Source organism: Saimiri boliviensis, chromosome 4 (assembly GCF_048565385.1).
Source record: "Saimiri boliviensis isolate mSaiBol1 chromosome 4, mSaiBol1.pri, whole genome shotgun sequence".
NCBI lineage: Eukaryota > Metazoa > Chordata > Mammalia > Primates > Cebidae > Saimiri > Saimiri boliviensis.
This window is the reverse complement of record NC_133452.1, coordinates 11,167,607-11,187,108: the sequence shown is the minus strand read 5'-3', so window position 1 is coordinate 11,187,108 and position 19,502 is coordinate 11,167,607. Positions and strand designations below refer to the sequence as shown.

The following is a 19,502-nucleotide window of genomic DNA, read 5'->3' as shown; positions in this document are numbered from 1 at the left end:
TGTCTGGGGGCGGGAACTCCGGGGAGTTCCGGTCCGCTGGTTTCCCGGGAAGGGTTGCGGTGCCAGGCACTTCCGGCTCTTGACTCCGCCCAGCTGTCCCTTCCCGGCAGGTGCGCCTGCGCGTTGGGAGCCCGCTGGCCAGGGAGGCGGCCTTGGCTGGCTTGACCGTCTTCTCTGAGGTCTGCGGGGCCACGGTGGCTGTCACCGGCCCCGCTTTGGGATGTGGCTTTGCAGGGCTGGTGTTGGCGCCATTCTCTCAGGCCCACGTGCTCCTGCTCTTCCAGGGCGTCCTCTGCTGTTTCTCCTGCCGCCGCGCCGCAGGGCTCCCAGGCTGGCCCCGCGATGGCACGCCCCTGGCAGCCGGGCTCCCAGCTCTGTTACGTGCCCGGGCGGGGAAGGGCTTCCGGGTGTCTTCCGGCACCTCCGCTCTTCCCGCCCCAGGGGCGGGCCGCCGCCGCCCGCCGCGGCCGAGTCTGTGCAGTTCCTCCCCTGCCTTCTCCGCTCGCCGCTGTGTGCTGGCAATCGGAGGACCCTTGACACACGGAGCGACAAGGGCCGCCCCCACAGACACCTCATTTTGGGAAAGAAGTGGGCAGTTTATTGACTTTTGAAAAAATATAAAGGCATCGTTCCCCCGTGCCTTAATCTATCAGGCCCCAGGCTCTGAAGAATAAATCTAGTATCGCGGGGCGGGGCTGCGCTTAAAAACGCAGACGCTTTGGCTTTCCTACCAGCAGTGTTAAAGATCTTGTATGAGTGAAGTGTGTGTATCCCTTGTGATGAGTTATTTGCATTTGCAGTTACACCTTCAATGTAGCTAATGACTGTCTTGATTTGAATCCAGGTCCTGTAATGTACTAGCTCTGTAACCTCAGGCAAGTTAAATGTTTCTGTGCTTCATTTTCCGAATCCACGTAGTGGAAATAGAAGAATTTTATCTCTTTAGGTTTTGTCTTGAGGGTTAAAACTGTTAATACTTAGAGCTGTGCCTCGTAAATGGTAAGCCTTTATATTAAGATCTGTATCTGTTCTCTGCTTTAAAGTGTCTGTCCTGAGGCAGATGTAGGCATTTGTAAGTAAAACTAACATAAGGGTGTATGGCAAATTCTAGAGGTAAAAACACTGCCAAAAGATTTGAGGTCTGATCAGTTAATTTTGAGGTAATTTCTTTTTCTTTTTCCTTTCTCCTTCCTTCCTTCCTTCCTTCCCTCTCTCCCTCCCTCCCTTTCTCCTCCCTCCCTCCCTCCCTCCTTTCCTGCTTTTTTCCTTCCTTCCTTCCTTCCCTTTCTTATTTTTGTTCTGTCACCCAGGCTGGAGTGCAGTGGTGCGATCTCGGCTCACAGCAACCTCTGTCAAGCAATTCTCCTGTCTCAGCCTCCTGAGTAGCTGGGACTGCAGGCATGCACCACCATGCCCAGCTAATTTTTCTATTTTTACCAGAGACGGGGTTTCACCATGTGACTAGGATGGTCTCGATCTTTTGACCTCGCGATCCACCCACCTCGGCCTCCCAAAGTGCTGGGATTACAGGCGTGAGCACCCGGCCTTGAGGTAACTTCTGAAGGGGCTAGAGGAGCAAGTGACATTTAAATTGTGTTTGATGAATGATAGTGTTTTAACTGGCCAGACTCTTGGGGGAAGTGCATTCGGAATGGCTTGATCAAGGGTCCAAAAAGCCCAAGGTGTATTTGGAGAACTAAGCAGGGTTTGTATAGATGAGCTGTAGAAATATCAACAGAAACAAAGGCTGGTGCCGCATCGTGGAAACACTAAACACTAACGCGTTAATTAGAATGTTTTTCCCCCTCAAGTAACAGAAAACCAATTCCAGGTGGCTAAAATAATAAGGAATTCATTATTTCACACTCCCAGGTTGGTTAACCTGGACGTTAACTTGGGGGGGCTCAGCACATTATCAACAGCACATTTTCTCCCCTCACCTTTCCACTCTGTCACCTGTGTTGTTGGCTTTGACAAGGTAGTAATAGAAGTATATTCTCTTTTATCTTTTTTGGAAGAGCAAAGCCCCCTTGTAAACTCCCAAGTGACCAGGCTTACATCATATCATTGATTTACGCTTAGGTGCTATATAAGATCACCATATTTGGATTAGACCAGGTAACCCGTCTTTATGGACCTTCAATAAACACTTGGCCAGGGAGGAGAAGAACAAATTCTGTTAGAAGGATGTTGGGGCAGAATAGAATGGTATTGAATGGGTAACCAATAGTGTCATAGCAACCACAGTGAACTTTATAAAGAAGTTGATAGCCGCTATAGGTTCTTGTACAAGTTTTTGTCCACAGCCTGTTTCTCGTATTCTACTTTCTCCCAGGGCCGTCCCATTGCACAGCTGTGATTTCTAGTACCACTTATATACTCAGGACAGCAAAGTATGTATCTCTAACCTAGACTTCTCCCTCAGGTGACAGCCCTGGATATCTGACTGTTTTCTGGACAACTCTTGGATGATCAGAAACTGAATGATTCATTCAACGAATAGTTATGAGTATCTAGTATGTGCCAACCACTCTTCTTTTCTTGTTCCACTCCCCTGGTGTTAGTGAGGATACAGCAGTGAAAAACAAAACCAAACAACAGATTCAGACTCCTGCCTTCACAGAATCGACATGCTGGTGGAGGAGCCATACAAACAAGAGAAGTGAGTATATCACATATGTTAGATAATTATAATAGCTAAGGAGAAAAATAAAGCAGGAAAGAAGGCTAGGTGCTAGGGGCATAGGAGACCTAGCAATTTTATAGTGGTCAGAGGAGGCTTCATTGAGAAGGTGACATTTGAGGAAAGACATGAAGGAGGTAAAGAAATGAAACTTGAGACTAATTGGCACAGACGTCCAGGTCCAGGAAGCAGCCATTGCAGAGTTCTAAAGCAGGAAGACATATTGGGGATGGGAGTAAGAGTGAGTAGAGCAGAGTGAGTACAAGGAAGAGCATTGGAGGTGAAGCCAGAGGCTGGATTGTGTGTGTAGTAGGCCAGTGCAAGGACTTTAGGTTTTACTCCAGGGTTAAAAGGCCCTGAAGGGTTTTGAGTAGAAGCTTGACATAATTTGATTAAAAATTTTATTTTCTAGCTGCTTGGTTGGGAATAGACTGAAGTGGGGCAAAGGCAGAAGCAGAGAGACCAGATAGGAGGCTGCTCCCAGTAAGGCTGGTGACAGTGGCTTGGATCTGGGCTCAAAGTGGTGTGAAGCGATTAGATCCCAGCTCAGTTTTGAAGGTAGAACAGATTGGATGTGACATGGCGCACAAGAGAAAGAAAGGCATAAGAGATGATGCTCAGGTTTCTGATCAGAATCTACCTCATTGTTAGACTGGGATTGTTATAATTAAATGACAGTGTGTTGGACATTGTGCAGGCAAAAAAATCACAGAGTCTCAGGCAAAAAAACAAAACAAAAACAAAAACACACAAACAAAAACTGCATAGAGACTGTGGCTGGTGTTGTCTTTCTGCAGAAAGGATTTAATTTTATTCTGGCAAGCAATTAAAAGTAGCAACAGATGACCTTTAATCAGGGTTTCAGATTTTATGAGGGCTGATTATTTTCTGGTTTGGTCTCATCCCAGAGCAAGGCCTTTCTATTCTTTCTCAACATGAACATCTGGGGTATTTAATAGGTTTCCATCTTTGGGTGACCTTGAACTGCAATTTTTGTACTCCCAGCCCTGTGAGACTGCTGGAATATACACTTAGCATTTTAGCTATTTAGCAACTCTTTGGTTTCTTGATTTCCAGTGCCTTTACAGCTTAGAATTCAGCGAATACTTCAAGGAGAAAAACCGAGCAAAATGTCAGACTGGCTTTTCTATGATTCTCCTTTCTTTGGGATCTTGTCCCTTCTAGTCCTGTCAGCAGTCTTCAACTCCAATTATTTATCTCCCCATATCTGAAAGGTTCCTGATACCTCTAGGCCACTGCTTTCTGCTCGCCATAAATGCCCTACACAAAACTCAGCAAATGCCCCAATAAGAGAAAGCAATGGAGTTCTGTATCACTTTATGTATCTGTCTTCTCCCTGGGATCCCAGTCTCTCATGTCCTGACCATCTTGGTTGCTCTCCAGTGTCTTCAGATGGCCTGTGTAGTTTTTGTTATGTGTGCTTTTTTAAAATGTTCAGCTATTATACTTATTCCCATGAGAGGACTGGTTTAATTTAAACTATTCAGTTATAGCTAGAGGGTCATGATAGGTTGTTGACCAGAGTACTTAGAAGAATGGAGTTGCCATTTAGTGATATAGGGAATGCTGGGGAAGAGCCATTATTGGGGTGAGCATTAGCAGTTTGGTCTGGGGCACATTAAACTTAGAAGGCATGTTAGTCATCCAAGTGGAGATGTTGAATAGACAACGGGACACAGAGTCTAGAGTTACAGGAGACTGGTCTGGTTTAGAGAAGTGGATTTTTGAGTCAACAGCCATGATACTTGATAAGATTACAGAGGGAGTGTTGAGAGATAAGGCGTGGAGCATTCTAATATTTTAGAGTTTTAAAAGATGAGGAAAAATCATCAAAGGAGACTGCAAAAGAGGCCAAAGAAATGGTAGAAAATGCAGAAAGTTTGGTCACCTGGGAGATAAGTAATCAAAGTGTTTCAAGGAGAAAGGAGTAGTCAGCTATATCTAATGCTATACATGTACCAAGCAAATGGGGGTCTAGCAGTACAGAAGTCATTGGCAATCTGAAAAAAGGCAACTTTTATGAAGTTATAGAAGAAAAAGTTCAGTTACAATGGATCCCAAAAAGAGTGGGAGAAGAGCGGTTTATGACTCAAGGAAAGAAAAAAGAAATGGGTTGGTAGTTAAAGGGAAATTGAGTCAAGAAAAGGTTTAATATATGTTAATGGGCGAATTGACTGTATGTGTATATGTTTATAGAAGTGATTCAGGAGAGAAGACGGAATGGATGGTGTGGGAGGGAGGGAAGAATTGGTGGAATGATGTTGGCAAAAAGAGACAGCCTCTTTTGTACAAGTAGAGGGATTGGGCTTGCCTAGAAACATGGACAGTTCATCCATAGTAAGAATAGAAAAGGTAGATATATGGCCACAGACATAGTCAGATAATCATTTTAAAATTCTTTTTTTTTTTGAGACAGGGTTTCACCATGTTGGCCAGGTTGGTCTCGATCTCTTGACCTTGTGATCTGCCCGCCTTGGCCTCCCAAAGTGCTGGGATCGTAGGTGTGAGCCACCTTGCCTGGCCATTTTAAAATTCTTTAATCAATAGGTGTTTCTGATGTGTAGCAGGCACTTTGCTAAGCACTTTACATACATGATTTCATTTAGTTATTGTAACAGTCTCAGTCTAACAATGAGGTAGGTTCTGATCATATTCCCATTTAATCTACAAGGAACCGAAATTTAGAGAAGTTAAAGTAACTTACCAAAGTCATAGAGCAAGCGAGTGACAGGTCCAATACTTAAGCCCTTGACTGCCGGACTCTAGAACTTAGCTTCGGCTTACGATGCTCATCTTCCCACTCCCAAATTCCTCATTTCTTGCCCCTTTTGCTTGTTCCACCTCCCCTCATTCTCCCCATCCTAAATCACCAAATCCTGTCCATTTTACTTCCTCAGTGTTTCTTGATTCTGGATCCTCTTGTTTGTATCCTTCCTAGTGCTACCGGCCTTTGACCTCGGCATTCCAACCCCATAATCTAAATTGGATCCTCTCTGAAACCATAAAACAATCTAACAGAAATGCAGCTTTGACCATGCTTGCTCCACAACCCACTGCCTAATGAGTTCACGTTTCTTAAACTATGCTATAAGGCCACCACTACCTGGCATCTCACTAATTTCTGCCTGGTACTTTTTTCTCAGCAGAGCTGAGTGCTTGCGGTCCCACCGCACAAGCTATCATGTTCCCACAATGTGTTTGTGCTTTATGCTTTTTCCTTGTCTCTTCCCTGGATTTTCTTTCTTCTCCTCTTTTAAACCTCAGCTCCTGTTGTTTTCTGCAGGAAGATGTTTCTGATTATTCTAACTTGGGTTCATACAGTCTGCAGCCACAACTCTTTTACTTGCCACAGGGTTTTTATAATGATTCGCTAACTTGTTTGTTTCCATTAGGCCATGAGTTCCTTGAGGGTAGGGATCATGTTCCATTTGTATTTGTAGCTCTACCATATCACTTAATGTTTGGTTATAATAGTTTTTGGAATGAATGAATAGCAGTGGTACACAATTTATCCAAAAAAAGAAGCAGCAGCCTATTTTCCATTTCAGTGTGAAGAAGGTGAGTGTATGGCTATGGCTTCGGAAACGTTTTTGAGTATAGGTAAATGTATTAGTCTGTTATCATACTGCCATAAAGAAAGACCCGAGGCTGGGTAACTTACAAAGAAAAGCAGTTTTATTGGCTCATGGTTCTGTGGACTACAGGAAGTATGGCGGCATCTGTTTCTGGAGAGGCCTCAGGAAGCTTCTAATCATGGTGGAAGGCAAAGGTGGAGTGAGGTGTCTTACATGGCAGAAGCAGGAGCAAGAGGGAGAAGGGGTGGTGCTACATGCTTTTCAACAACCAGATCTTGGCTAGGCTTGGTAGCTCATGCCTGTAATCCCAGCACTTTGGGAGGCCAAGGTGGGCAGATCCTTTAGGTCAGGAGTCCAAAACCAGTCTGGCTAACACGGTAAAACCCTGTCTCTACTAAAATACAGAAGTTAGCTGGGCATGGTGGCACATGCTTATAATCCCAGCTACTGGGGAGGCTGAGGCAGGAGAATCACTTGAACCCGGGAGGCAGAGGTGGCAGTGAGCCGAGATCACACCACTGTACTCCAGCCTGGGCAACAGTGAGATGCCTCAAACAACAACAACAAAACTGAACTCACTCACTATCCTGAGGACGGTATCAAATGGATGGCACTAAACCATTCATGAAAAACACCTCCATGATCCAATCACCTCCCACCAGGCCCACTTCCAACATTGGGAATTACCCTTTGGCATGAGATTTGGATGGGGACACAGATCCAAACCATATCAGCAAGAGAATGCAAGGGAGAACTTACAATAGTTCATTATTTAACAGACACTAAGCACCTTCCTTGTACTGAGAAATATTGTAGGAGCTTGGGATAGATAAAGCTTTTGTCCTATCTAGGGAAGCAGACAATAGGCAAATAAACCAAAGAAGAAAAAAAGAAAAGTTTTACAGAATGATAAAATCTTTGGTGAAAACAGAACAAAAGCTTTGTGGTGGCTGGGGGCATGGGCATGAGTGGCTGCCTTCAATTGAGTCGTAGAAAAGGCCTGAGAAGGTAACCTTGTGACATAAGAAGCAGTTAAGCACATGAGGTTTTTGTCAGGCCTCCGTGTGCAAGCCTTGACCCAGGAAGTCTGAATTCCTGCTTGCTTCGTCTGATGAAACCACAAGGTGTCACTAATGCTTCATTAGCTTCTAGTAAGTGAAATAATTGCAGCTCGGGTATCCCTTATATTAGGGTAATACTATTTTAAAAAATCACATTTGCAAAGTAGGCCAACTTGGCCTGGCACAGTGGCTCATGCCTGTAATCCTAGCACTTTGGGAAGCTGAGGTGGGCGGATCACCTGAGGTCAGGAGTTCAAGACCAGCCTGGCCAACATGGTGAAATGCCATCTCTATGAAAATATAAAAATTAACCAGATGTGGTGCAGGCACCTGTAATCCCAGCTACTCGGGAGGCTGAGGTGGTAGAATTGCTTGAACCCGGGAGGTAGAGGTTGTGAGATCACGTCACTGCACTCCAGCCTGGGCGACAGAGAAAGAGACCCTGTCTCAAAACAAAAAGAAAACCAAAATAAAATAGGCCAACTAGTTGGCAATTATTTACGTGGTGGAAAGGTTTTCTTTCAAAACACAGTCTCTAGTATGTTTAACAAATGCGCATAGCTTTCAAGTGGCACATGGAACACTGGCTAGCAATCAGAAGACCGGAGTTCTGGGTTTAGAGTATTGGATTTGGAGTCAGAAGCTTTGAGTTCATCTCCTGTTTTGTTCTCACTAGCTGTGTGACCTCATGCAAAATTTACATTATTCTTTGTCTTATTTTGTTGTTGTTTTAAAACCAGACATAGTGGCGGGGTGTGGTGGTTCACGCCTATAATCCAGCACTTCCAGAGGTCGAGGTGGGTGGATCACTTGAGGTTGGGAGTTTGAGACCAGCCTGACGAACATGGAGAAACCCTATCGCTATTAAAAATACGAAATTAGCTGGTACATGCCTGTAATCCCTGCTACTCGGGAAGCTGAAGCAGGAGAATCACTTGAACCTGGGAGGTGGAGGTTGCGGTTAGCCGAGACGGTGCCATTGCACTCCAGCCTGGGCAACAAGAGTAAAACTCCATCTGAAACAACCACCACCACCACAACCACAACAAACCCAAAACAACAACAACAACAACAGCAAACCCAAAAAAAACAGAGACAGTAAATGCTGTTCTAGCCATCTCAAGCAATTATTTTTGCATATCAAAAAAGACAATGTGTGTAACAATTTAGAAAATTGTGAAGTGCCATATAAATATCAGATTTAAAAAATTTTATACAAATTATCTGCAGCTAACTTTATAGTAATGTGGTATTATGTATAGCAGTCGTGTTAGTGCGGACTCCCAGTTGCGTGAGGGAGAAATCCAATTTGAATTTGCTTGGCAAAAGGGCATGTTTTGAAGTTTATGGGGGTGGTTCCTGTGCCTTCAGGAATGGCAGCATTGTGGGCGGGCTTCAGGCATTGCTGAAATCCGGGATTGGCATGAGGGCAGCATGTGTACCCTTCATTCCCGTTTGCTTTTATCTGATGCCTTTATTCTCTTTGGCCCCCCACTTGCTTCCTCTACCTTGTGGGGAACATTTTGATATTATGATTGTAGGGTACCTGCATGACAACATCCCATAGTCTGAGAAGGTGAGAAGCTGGGGCTGGAGAAGTAGATGTAGAATTACCTTGATTTTGATGGAGAGAATATCAATTTTAAATTTATGAAAGCCATTGTCAGTTAATGCTAACCTTCTGGTTTTGAAAAATAAAACTCACATGTTCTGAAACAGTTTAATATCCTTGAGTCTGCATGTCTTTGTTTTCCTTCTTTTCTTCCTTTCTTCCTCTCTCTCTCTCTCTCTCTCTCTCTCTCTCTCTGTCTCTTTCTTTACAGGGTCTCACTCTCTCACCCAGGCTGGAGAGCAGTGATGCAAAATCACGACTCACTGCAGTCGCAACCTCCTAGGCTCAAGCCATCCTCCTGCCTCAGCCTCCAGAGTAGCTTAGACTGCAGGTAGTTGCCACCATGCCCAGCTAATTTTTCTATTTTCAATTTTATTTTATTCCAGTTTTAAGTAGTTTATTCAAGAGAAAAGCTGGGAGTGGCCAATTCAGGAGGAAAAGACTCCAGAGAAACAGGGTCAGTGCTCCAAAGAACAAAGGTGAGTTCTTGATTATAGCGGCAGAAAACAAAGACATTAACAGGATTATACAATTTTCTACACAAGATTGGCTTAAGATGAAATTCTGATATAATATATAGGCCACAAATAAGGCTTCTGAAGTATGTTCTAAGAATGCCTGCTAAAATTATCAAAATTATGACCTTGTTCCTGGGATTCATTTAAAATGACAGTACTGGGGACTCCTGGGTTTCAAGTGGCATTGACTGAAGTTGGGATTTCGTCAGTTCTAACTAAATACCCATGGCAGTGGGACAGGTCATGTCCCGTGGATTGGTCTTTGTAGATGGAAATGGGAGGGAGCTGGGAGCTGGGCATTGCAGTCTGTTTTACAGCTTCAAGAAGAGGTTGACAGGCACCCAGGTAGACAGAGTGAGGCCAAGGACAATGTGATGTGTGTCTGTTGGTGGGCACCAGGTCTGGATCTGTTCCATTTATTGGAGGAGGAGGTGAGGAGAAACATAAAACCTATGAAAAAATGCTGAATATAGGAGAAGGGAACGCACATTTGGATAATCAGAGGAAGACAGAGCTTTAAAAGTGAAACTCATTGGCATTGGCATCCCTAAAGATGCTGTTTGGTACCACCTTTGAATAAAGCAATGCAGAGAATTCTTAAAATGCAAGAAGATGGATGTGACTGAAAAAGAGTGATATTATAAACAAAAATATTTTTTGATGCTTACCACGTGCCAGCAACGGTGTTAGGGACTGAGGATACAATGTTGAATAAAATTGCCATGGTTCTTATCCTCTCAGAATCTAGTGAGGTACCAGACAAGGGAACTGGCATTTCCAGTTCAGTGCAAAGTGCATGATAATAGGGGTGGCAGGGCACAACAGAAGCACGAGGACTCCGAGCTGTCCTCCAGGTCATGGCAAGCTTCCTGCGTGAAAGCTGAAGCGCAGACCATGTGAAGATGCAGGAGTCTGCCAAATGAAATGACACGATGGTGGGGGGTGTTTACGACCAAAGAATACCGTGGTGAAGCCCTAGAGGTGAGGAAAAACCTAGGACGTTGTGCAAAATAGCTTGAAGATGTAATCCCAGCACTTTAGGAGGCCAAAGCAGGAGGATTGCTTGAGCCAGAAGTTTGAGACCGGCCTGGGCAACATGGCAACATCTTTGTAGAGATGGTAAAACCCCATCTCTACAAAGGGATGTGAAAAACCCACCTAAGGGATGTTCCCAGAATGCAGATAAAAGGATTAAAAATATTGGCCCAGCGTGGGAGAAGATGAGCGCTATCTAGGAGAGGGAACAATGATTCATGGCAAGAATCTTAGGTGTTCCTGTGGGAAAATAGAAGCAACAACTGAAGACCTAATTAAACAAGTGTTTCTTGTGCTGAAAATAACTCAAAGATGAAGATCAAAAGAATCCACCACAGGGCTGGGCGTGATGGCTCACGCCTGTAATCCCAGCACTTTGGGAGGCTAGCAGGGGGATTGCTTGAGGTCTGGAGTTCGAGACCAGCTTGGCCAACATGGCGAAACCCCTGTCTCTGCTAAAAATACGAAAATTAGCCAGACGTGGTCGCGGGCACCTGTAATCCCAGCTGCATGGGAGGCTGAGGCAGGAGAATAGTTTTAACCCAGGAGGTGGAGGTTGCAGCGAGCCAAGATTGCACCACTGCACTCCAGCCTAGATGATAGAGCAAGGCTCCAAAAAAAAAAAAAAAAAAAAAGAAAGAAAGAAAAGAAAAAGGGCCAGAAACCCAGTAGGCAGTGAAGGTGATGGCGGAGAACAGCCGTTGCTCCAGCAAGAGAGGAGTGACTCAGGGAAGGGGCAGTATCGACAGCAGGAGTGAAAGAGGAAGAACTTTCAGAAAGGGGAAAGAAGGCGACCTAAGAGAGGAAGGAGAACTGAAGGGACCAAAGGGGAGCTGAAGATCTACATCGTTTCAGCCACTTGACCTATTATTATCTCAGTTGAGTTCTCATTGCTGCCCTGTAGCAGTGGTTCTCAAATGGCATGGTTTTTTCCTAGGAGATATTTGGCAATGTCTAGAGACATTTTTGGTTGTCACAAATAAAAGAGGTTGCTACTGGCTTTTAGTGGGTACAGTGCAGGGACGTTGTTAAACATCCTATAGTGCCTAAGACTGCCCTCACAGCAAAGCATGATTTGGCCTAACATGTCAGTAGTGACAATGTTGAGAACCCCTGCTCTGTGGTATATTAGGTCCATTTTACAAAAGAGGAAACAAGGAAAGTTAAGTAACTCAGTCATACAGCAAGTAAATCGCAAAACTGGGATTTCAACCCAGGTCAGAATAGAAGTTTTGGGTTCTTTCCACTTTACTATGTTGCCACTTGATCCCAATTCTTTGGATCCCAGTAATTGGAGAGGCTGAGACCGGAAGATCGCTTGAAGCCACGAGTTTGAAACCAGTCTGGGCAACATAGTGAGATCCCCATCTCTACAAAAAAATAAAAATTTCGTGAAGAGAGAGAAAAGAATCCACCACATTCCAAGAAAAAAGAGTGACAACATTTTCACGTTACAGAGATATAAGAAATAGACCATTAGGAACATTCGGATAGAAAAAAGTAAGTTTCCTATGCAGGAACAAAAATCCCTCTGGCCATAAGCTTTTTTTTTTAGCAACACCAAAGATCAGAAGATGACGAAACCACATGTGATCGAGTTTTCAGGGGGAAATGTTGGGAACAACCTCATGCTCAACTAAGTCTGTTGTTTTTCAAGGCAACAGCATATACTTTCAGATTTGCAAGGCCTGGTACCATACACCGTCCCATCCCTTCATTAACACATCTCAAAGATCTACTACCTGAAAGAGCATTCACAATGAAGATCTGAGTAATGAAGAGATCGTGATCCACAGGGACTTCAAGACGAGGCTTGTTCATGCTGGACCCACACACAGGTGTTTGATTGGCCTCTGTGTGGTCTGGATCGTTCCACGGCCAGGGGCTGCAGCTTGGCCTGCAGGAACCTCCCTGAGCTGCTCCTCTTAAGGTTTCCCTCACTTCAGGGAAAGTGGATTTCTTGCACCAAGTGCTTTACCTCATGTTTCAGAAGAAATGTCATGATGACTATGTGAACCTGATTTGGCTCCAGGATCTATTAATATTGGCTGAACTATTTACACAGTTGACAGCCAATGCTAAGAAGAACCAAACACTCCCCCTGTCTTAACACCAGAGCTGTGTAGTTCATCGTATTCACCATTTGCATCACCAAGAGCCTCACACGTTTTCTGTGTATTTTTTTTTTGAAAAAAGAGACAAGAGTCTCGCTCTGTTGCCCAGGGTCTGCTCTTGAACTCCTGGACTCAAGTAATCCTTCCGCTTTAGTATCCCAAAGTGCTGGGATTATAGGCGTGAGCTACAGTGTTAGCTGTTTTCTGCATCTTTGAGACTTCAATGTTTACTTGATTACTCTGACTTTTAATCAGGAAAGAATCATAATGTCTAAGCAGCCACTGAGTCAGAAAGCTTCACCTGGGACTTGTGAATGTCCCTGAGTTACCTATGGCTGGAGTCAGTATACTGATTATGCTTATATACAGCAAATGTTTAGAAGTGAGACTGACCTGTTTTTCTATATTTCTTAAAGTAAATCTCAGAATCAGAGAAATTATTTATCATTTCCTTTTGATCTAAGAAGTTAGTGACTCACTTTAGTCAGAGATATATTTTTAAAGGCGCAGAAAAAAGACTAAGAATGATAATATTAATATAAGAATTAAAGTATTTCTGACTAGAAATATTACAATATAACTATTGCTGGGTAACTACCCTTCCACCCACCTCTGAAATTACTGACTTAAACCATGTATTTGGAACCTTCAGAAACAGAGTCAATAGTGTGTGAATAAATATATTATAAGACCTTATTATAGGCAATTTATTATGAGGAATTGGCTCATGGATTGTGGAAGCTGAGAAGTCCCATAATGTGCCATCTGTAAGCTGGAGACCCAGGGAAGCTGGTGGAGTAGTTCCCATCTGAGCTGAAAGGCCTGAGAACCAGGGGCACTGATGGGGTAAGCCCCAGTTTGAGGGCAGGAGAAGACTGATGTCCCAGCTCCAGTAGTCAGGCAGAAGGAGCAGATTCTTCCTTACCCGGCCTTTCATTCTATTCTGGCCTGCAATGGACTGGGGAAGGAACCCTGGGGAAGGCCATCTGCTTCACTCAGTCCATGATTCCAGTATTCATCTCAACCAAACACCTTTACAGACACATCCAGACTAAGGTTTATCTAAGTATTTAGGTATCTTGTGGTCTAGACATAAAATTAACAATCACAAACAATATGCAATTATTGTACTCAAGGGTTCTGTGGATCTGGAATTTCAACAAGGCACAGGAGGGAGGGTTTGTCTTTATCACCTGGTGTCTGGAACTTCAGCTCAGTAAGACTCAAGCTGGGGATGACTTGGTAGCTGGGGCTTGGAAACATCTGGAAGCTCTTTCATTCCCCTGCCTGGTACCTGGGTTGTCCTGTCTTGAATACTAGGATTGCTGAACAGAGCAGTCACCAGCTTGCCCAGATTCAGAGAAAGAGGGACATAGACCCCAACCTCAATGAGCAGAGTAACAAAAGAATTTCTGGCCATAATTTTCAAAAACGACCTAGTAATAACTTGCTGACATCCGTTTTCTTTGGCTCATAGGATTTGGGATGGTGTTCTGTGTTAAACTGTGTTCCCCCACCCCGTTCCAAATTCATTTGTTGAAATTGTAACCCCCACTACCTCAGAATGCGACTTCATTTGGAAATCGTGCATTTGTGGGTGTAATTAAGTTAGAATGAGGTCATACTGGAGTGGGGTGGGCCTCAAATCCAATATAACCAGTGTCTTTATAAGAAGGGGAAATTTGGACACTGGGGGGACACCCTGTGAAGATGAAGGCAGAGGTCAGGGTAATGCTGTCAACGAAGGGGTGCCAAAGATTGCCAGTACAGCACCAGAATCTAGAGTGAGGTGTGGAACAGACCCTTCCCTCACAGCCCTCGGAAGGAACCAGCCGAGCCTGCCAACACCTTGATCTTGTACTTCTGGCCTTCGGAGCTGTGAGGCAAAACATTTCTATTGTTAAACCATGCCGTCGATGGCCCTCTGTTCCAACAGTGCTCGCCAACACATGCAGATGCTTTTTAGTTTCTTTTATAGTTTTCAATATTTTTCATATTTTTGATGGGGAACATACATTTCTTTAATAATGAGAGCAATAGATTTGATTTAATTTAATGTTTTCAATTCCTTTGGCCCATGAAACATGAAAATATACCAAAGTCTTTCCATGATTTTGTCTAGGTAATGTGACTACAGGCAATTTAAAAAATCCCATCTGCTTCTCTTTTTCTCTAATGAGTATGTATCACCCTTATTATGATGAGGAAAAGAAGGCTGGAAGAGCCACCATGGGCAGTGGAAAGGGTACCTGCCCTGGGCCCCACTCCGCTGGGGAGTAGCTCTGAGTTCAGTTTGCAATGTGTTATGAGCGGAGTCTTATTCAGTGCTGGGAGAAGCAAATGCATGCATACATGCAGACACACATGGAACCCCAAATCCAGTGTGTGATGCCAGGGCCTGGTGAGCCTCACTTTGCCTCCCTTCTCCACAGTGTGGTTTATAGTCTGTGGTTGTGATTACCGCTGATTATTAGTGGGAGATTAAGGGCATAAAATGCTAGGAAGCTCAGAAGTGGCTTTTACTGTCAAGTGAACGCAGCTTGAGTTCAGGCCTCTCATTTACTCAGGGCTAAGGCTTTGGCAAGTGTCAAAATGGATTCACATGCTCATGGGGCTTTGTAAAACTTGCAAAAAACTATATATAAATATATATATAAATCTCTCTCTCCCTATTTATATATTATTATATATATAACTAGCCATTTGCCCACCTCCAAAATTAGTGACTTAAACAATGTATTTGGAATCTCCAGAAATAGAGCCAATAGTGTATGAATACATATAAGACATTTATTATAGGTATATATTATATAGATATTATATAATATACATGTTTATATTTTATATTATATATTATATGTAGATATATATCTATATTATAAATAGATATATAGATTACATAAATATATATAAATATATATAACATATAATCTATATATAGATTACATATATAAATATATCTATATAGATTACATAAATATATATAAATATATATAACATATAATCTATATATAGATTAAATATATAAATATATCTATATATCTATATGTAAATATATATAATCTATATATAAATATATCTTACATATATAATCTATGTATAATACTATCTGTCTGAGAGAGAGAGAGAGAGAGAGAGAGAGAGAGAGAGAGAGACTGAGTCTTGCTCTGTCACCCAGGCTGGGGCGCAGTGGTGTGATCATAGTTCATTGCAGCTTTGAACCCCTGGGCTCATGGAATCCTCCCACTTCAGCCTCCTGAGTATCTGGGGCCACAGGAGCGCACCACCAGGCCTGGATAATTTATTTATTAATTTTTTTTCTAGACACAGGGTCTCCCTTATGTTGTTCAGGATGGCCTCAAGTTCCTGGGCTCAAGTAATCCTCCTACCTTGGCCTCCTGCTAGGGTTACAGGCATGAGCCACCATGCCTGGCTGCAAAAAATATTTCAACCACAATTATGTCTCTTTTCATGCTGACTTACCTTGTTTACTGGCCCTGGAGTGGCCATGGGGATTTTAGGACTAGGCTAAGGAAAGTTGACTTATGAATATATTAAATTTGATTTCAGTGAATGTCTTAGTCTATTTTGGCTGCTATAACAAAAATCCTATAAACTGGGTGGCTTATAACAACATAAATTTATTTCTTACAGTTCTGGAGGCTGGGCAGTCCAAGATCATAGCACCAGCAGATTTGGTGTCTGATGAGGGCCCCTTTTCTGGTTACAGATGGCACCTTTTCTCTGTGTCCCTCACGTGGTAGAAGAGATGAGGGGTCTTTCTCAGATCTCTTCCATAGGGCACTAATCTTATTCATGAGGGCCCCAACCTCATGACCTCATCATCCTCCCAGGTGTCCTCCCTCCTAATACCATCACCTTAGGGGTTAGATTTCAACCTAAAAATCTTGAGGGAACCCAAACATTCAGGCCATAGCAGTGGGATTTACTTATGTGGTTTGCAGTCACTTCCTTTAGTAGGTAAGTTATTTGTAAACTATCCTGGGGTGAGAGGGGCTTTCAGAGATAGTTTTACTGGCCACTGTGCCTACTCACTAGGCTTGTGATGTGTACTATAAGAAGAACACTTTTTACAGGTCCTAACACAGGCAGTATGTAGGTAGTAGAGAAACATTGGAAATGTACAGAACTAGCAGTCTGCAGATATTTTTCCAGATTTCACAGCTCTTATATGGAAAACACTTCACAGAGATTTCTCCAAGTTAGACAGTCATTCTAAAAATTTACATGACATTAGCAATAATGAGTTGAGAAGCTGAAATAAATTATTCTAAGCTATTAATGTTAGAAAGAACTCCAAATTTTAGCCAAGGTAAAGGAAAAACAACTTTTATTCTTGTATAGAAAACAAGTTTAGATCTTTATTTTTAGGGAAAAAAAGTGTTTTAAAAGAGTATGCAACTAAAAATGGTAGGAAAGGGAACATTACAGAAATGTGTCAGGCAGTTAATAAAAATGTTATTTCATATTTTGTTGAAAAATTTAGTTTGCTGTATTTGTCAGCCTTATTAAATTTATACTTTATGATTTTTTGTTCTAAATACATATTTGTGTTTATGATTAAATTTGCATTTGTAAGTTTGCCTTCTTTTTTTATAGAGAGCCTCCAAAATTATAAGGACATGGGGCCCCTCAAAACCTCCGTCTGATCTGAAGGAGCCTCGCTTTCAAATCGATCCTTGTTTTTCCCACAAAGTTGTTATGTGAATCTGACGTGGCTATTTAGAATTGTAGGTTCTCTGTTTTTGCATTTCCTACAGAAGAAGTCAGATTCAGAAAAGCTATTTACCAATCATTTCCTTTTAACCGAAAAGGTTTCAGTGACTCTCTCTAGCAAGAGTTTGAGGGTGCCTGCTGTCTACCTAGTCAAAGTAAAACCATGATTCAGAGTGTGAGAAAATGGCTCTCATTTTCCTAGGAAGTTTTCAATATAAAAACATGCTGTGCTTTTGAATGAAAAGTAAAATTTAAAGCCAATGGATGGAAATTTCTTGTAAGAAGATGTAAAAAACCCTTAACTGTTTCTATTCTTGAAAATAAAAGTTGTTTTTTCACAGGATCTAAGAAGTGAATACCTTTTCGAAATGAATTTGGCCTGTTGCATTAAGGCTTGTGGTAATACAATGTCATTCCTGGGTGCAGCTCCTTGACTACCTTCCTTCTGTAGCCACTGCGCTTTGATGTTTTAAAGTTAAAAAACTCAGGAAAAATTAGTCTTGGGTCATAAAATTACATTTGCAAAAATGGGGTTTTAATTTGAAGCCAGGAGTTTCTTTGCCTTTACCTTTGATCAAAGATGAGCTTCACTCATTTTGCTGAACCTATTCTGTGGTTTTAAAAATACTTGATGGTGTAAAATATAACAGATCTATTACAGAAAGAACATAAAGGAAGTATCCAGCCTAGAATATTTATCCTCTTTCCCCTATGCTGGAATGGAGAAAAGAGAAGAGCGTGTCTTCAGAATACAGTAGCCTATGTTAAAATGTCAGCTCCGTCTTTCATTAGCTGTGTGATCTTGGGCAAGTTACTTATCCTTCTCATCCATTAAAACATGGGTATTAATACTCATCTTGTGAAGTTGTGAAAATTACAAGATAAATTAAAAACAAGAAAAAAACGCCGGGCGCGGTGGCTCAAGCCTGTAATCCCAGTACTTTGGGAGGCCGAGGCGGGTGGATCACGAGGTCAAGAGATCGAGACCATCCTGGTCAACAAGGTGAAACCCCGTCTCTACTAAAAATACAAAAAATTAGCTGGGCATGGTGGTGCGTGCCTGTAATCCCAGCTACTCAGGAGGCTGAGGCAGGAGAATTGCCTGAACCCAGGAGGCGGAGGTTGCGGTGAGCCGAGATCGCGCCATTGCACTCCAGCCTGGGTAACAAGAGCGAAACTCTGTCCCCAAAAAAAAAAAAAAAAAAAAAAAAAAAAAACAAGAAAAAAACAAAAAACTTTTCCCCATCTAGTTATAGTACCTGACACAAAAAGGAACCAAGCAAACACTTAAAATAAGAGAAAGATAAGGCCTTAAGCCTGCTCCTGAGGAGTGTGGAATCTGGAAGATGGCAAAAAAAAGGATCAAAGGGGAAGGGTTAAATTACGGAGACTTTGAAGTTGGTGAATTTTGAAGGAAGTGGTGGAGAGAGGATGAGTGATTCTAGTTTGGAGAAAGTTTTATATAAAGCTGAGGTGTAAGTGATGCATTACATGTAGGGGACCCCGTTATATTTTCTTGGTTGAATTATTGAGTATTAGTTTATTTATTTCTTTATTTTTTCATTAATTCAACAAACACATAGTGAATGTTTAACATATGCCTGTCAGGAAGTTTTTTTGTACTGGAAAATACAAAGAGAAAGGAGACCCATTTCTCACCTTTAAAGAAGGTATAGTCCACTGGGAGGAGAGAAACAGGAAAAAATTGAAGACATTAAAATGTAGGGTACAAAAGAGAAAGAGAGGGAAGTGGGGTCTGTGAGCGCTTTAGGTATCAGAGGTAATTCTTTTCTTTTTTTCTTTTTTGAGGTGGAAGCTAGCTCTGTCACCCAGGCTGGAGTGCAGTGGCGCAATCTCGGCTCACTGCAACCGCCACCTCCCAGGTTCAAGCAATTCTCCTGCCTCAGCCTCTTGGGTAGCTGGCATTACAGGTGTGCGCCACCACACCTGGCTAACTTTTAAAAATTTTTTTTGGCGAGGGGACAGAGTTTCGCCCTTGTTGCCCAGACTGGAGTACAGTGGTGCGATCTCGGCTCACCACAACCTTCACCTCCCAGGTTCAAGCAATTCTCCTGCCTCAGACTCTTGCGTAGCTGGGATTACAGGTGTGTGCTCCTACACCTAGCTAACTTAAAAAAATTTTTTT

General features: G+C 42.6%; 1 long non-coding RNA gene across 3 annotated transcripts; it reads left to right on the top strand.

The window, feature by feature from the left end:
• The first annotated feature begins 115 nt into the window (after positions 1-115).
• Positions 116-18,448, top strand: LOC141584231 (uncharacterized). Of its 3 annotated transcripts, XR_012517142.1 has the most exons (4): positions 116-1,551; positions 2,426-2,662; positions 9,339-9,431; positions 17,240-18,448. It is a non-coding gene; the product is annotated as an uncharacterized LOC141584231 (long non-coding RNA). The 3 variants fall into 3 exon arrangements; XR_012517141.1 differs by lacking the exon at positions 17,240-18,448 and having other exon boundaries at positions 9,339-9,979; XR_012517143.1 differs by lacking the exons at positions 9,339-9,431; positions 17,240-18,448 and adding an exon at positions 8,081-9,332.
• The last annotated feature ends 1,054 nt before the right edge of the window (positions 18,449-19,502 follow it).